The sequence below is a fragment of the Pteropus vampyrus genome, unplaced genomic scaffold (genome assembly GCF_000151845.1).
Source record: "Pteropus vampyrus isolate Shadow unplaced genomic scaffold, Pvam_2.0 Scaffold402, whole genome shotgun sequence".
In the NCBI taxonomy this organism is placed as follows: Eukaryota; Metazoa; Chordata; class Mammalia; order Chiroptera; family Pteropodidae; genus Pteropus; species Pteropus vampyrus.
The window spans coordinates 7,347-10,324 of record NW_011889183.1 but is presented as its reverse complement, the minus strand read 5'-3'; positions in this window follow the sequence as shown (position 1 = coordinate 10,324).

The following is a 2,978-nucleotide window of genomic DNA, read 5'->3' as shown; positions in this document are numbered from 1 at the left end:
TTCTTCAAAAAGATCAACAAAATTGATGAGCTTCTCGCCAGATCGACTAAGAAAAAAAGAAAGAATATTTAAATAACTGAAATCAGACATTAAACATGCGACATTAAAACCGATTTTCCAGAAATAAAAAGGATTATATGACGATACTAGGAACAATTGTACCCAAATTAGATCCCCTAGATAAAATGGCTCAGTTTCTAGAAACATACAATCTACCTGACTCAAACAACCGAAAGTGAGTCGTGAAGAAGTAGAGAAAGTAAACAGACCTCTAATTAGGAAGGAGACTGAATTAAAGTTTCTCTCTCAGGAGAGGCCCGGTGCCAGCTGGCTTCACTGCTGAATTCTATCAACATTCAAAGGGGAACTAGCCCAGTGATCTACAAACTCTTCCCGAAAATCGAAGAAGAGGAAACATTAACTACCTTCTATGAGGACATTAACGAAGCTAGACGCAGACACGGCAAGAAAAGGAAGCTGCAGACCAAGGCCTCTGATGTCTGTGGCGCAAGATTCCACAACGAGATACTGGAAACACGATTCATTAAAGAGCTTATACAGCGCGGAGATGAAATTAAGGACGTTTTGGAGTCATCGAGGTCCGCAGGGGTTTAGCTGGACCAGGACCAGTCCGGAACATGGTCGCCGTGCACATTCCAGAAAGTTCTGAATGGACGAAGGGGTTCCAGAGGCCAGAAAACACTTTAAATGGGGAAAAGTCATAGAAGTAGAGGAGAAGCAAAAGCTGTGGCCTTTCCCCCCAACCGGACGGGCATCGAGCGCCCCGAATTTCCTTAGGGATCGGGCAGTGGAGGAGAGAAAGCGAACGTGAGGCTCGGGCGGGCACCCTGGTCGTGGCCGTGGCACGTGGGGCTGACCGGGACCTGAACTAGGCCGATGGGACATCACCTGTGAGACGCCGCCGCTGTGGAGGGGGCCCCCGGTCCCGACGGGGGGCTAGCGACGCTCAGCTCTACCCGCTGACGGGACGCAAGGGGCGAACACGGAGGACGGGCCCCGGGCACAGGAGCAGGGATCGCGGGAAAAGTGCACTGGGAGCTGCGAGGAGGGACCACGATCGGGAGAGGAGCGGGGAAAAGCCCGTGCACGGCCCGGGGGCACGGGGCCCTCAAAACGTGTGGAGGAGAGATTCTAAAACCCCCAGGCCCAGCAGTGACCTGCGCCTCCCGGTCCCTGAGGCCCCCAGGGTCTGGCGCTGATGCTGTAGCTCCCGGTCTCCCTGAGGTCCGCAGGGTGCGGTGCTGATGCTGTGGCTCCTGGTCCCCCTTCCACACGGAGGGCTCATCGTATCCGCTTCCTGCCCCATCCTGTGCACAGGCGGCGCGCACATGGGGTCGGCGGTGAGGGTGTGGGCACCATCGTAATGTCCCCTTTGGACCATGCATCTCAGAGCCGGCACCGAGGCCACCACGTACCTACAGTAATTTTCAGCATCCGGCCTGGTCCATGACTGCATTTGAGGATGAAAATATTTTGAGTGGGAGAGAAAATAACCAAATATCTGGTGATCGGGTGAGACGAGAATGCGGCCTGTTCCGCTGTTTGCCAATATTTCTCTTTCTCCTTTTGGACTCACGGCTGAAGTCTGCGTTTGTGTCCCCTCTAGGTGGGACATACACATGGGATTTGCTTGCCCAGCGCAATGTGAGCAGAAGTCATCTGTGTCTCTTGGACATAGCCTTTCAAGGAGGCTTTAAGAACTGATGACTCGTTTGCTGTGTTCGCTTCTCAGGCCACAGCGATCAGTGATGGCATTTCCAGCAGCCTCTCCCGGGCGCGTACTGTGAGGGAGACATAAACTTTTGCTGCTTAAAGCCACAGAAACCTGGGTGCTGCTCGTCACTGCAGCACGATCCGGCCCACCCTGACTAAAACCACTGCTGAATTTGTTTACGGCGACCTCGCTATACAAACGCTTGAACTTACTTTCTTGTAGTTAATTACATGCATCTGTTTGTGTGTAACTGCCAGGCCTCCAGTCTCGTCTGGAAGATGGACCACATGCCAAAGTTTACAGGCTGCGTTCTTGGGGTCTACCTCAGACTGGCCTCGTTCACCGGGGCTCTGCCCGGACGCTCTCTCTGTGACCCTATGCCACTCTCCCCTGCCGTCCTGCACAGGAAATAGATTGGCTTTGTCTTTTTTAGTGGAAGATAGAGCAGATTATATGTAGCGAGTTTTTCACTTCATGGAAGAGCCTAGAAGCGTATGTCTAGGAAAACAGCGGAGTCCCCAGGGACCGCCTGGCTGCCCAGCTCGCCCCGTCCTCCTCACTCGGAGCGCCAGATGTCCACAAACTGGCTTTTCTTATCTTCACCTCTAAAACTCGCCATTTATTGTTTATTTCTCAGAAAGGGATTTCCAGCCATGTCGTTTTATTCCAAAGGTCATTCTCAGCAGAATAGAACCACTTAAGAAATATTTATGACACCCTCTTGCTGTCAGGGGTATTGACATGACATTAGGCTGCTTGTCATGTCTGTGCCACCCCACCCTCCCCCACTGCATCGGGAAAAGATCAAGTACACATTCTCAAAAATTATGGCAATTACATAGCGGACCTTCCCATGTTGCAGAGCAGCGCAGGTTTGGTGCTGACTCGGCCTCTTCGCCTTGTTATAGATGAACGGAAGGGCTCGATCTCAGAGTTACGGGGGTGAAGGGGGAACCCTGACATGCACTGCAGGAGGAAAGCGGGGACCCTCCGGCGCGTCCAGGAGCCGGAGCGGATTCTGCCCCCAGAGCCCGCGAGGGCGACAAGGCGCCAAGCTACGTTTTGCCGCGGGCAGAGCACTGTGCATGGTGAGACCTGCCACTGCCCGCACTTACACCCCGCTTATAAACGGGGGGCTTCAAAGGGGTGCCAGCTCAGCTCGTCTGGACTCCGTCTGGAGGTTCGGGGAGGAAGAAGTGTGGGGGGCCCAGGGGACCCTGCATTTAATTCTGCCCCTGATACT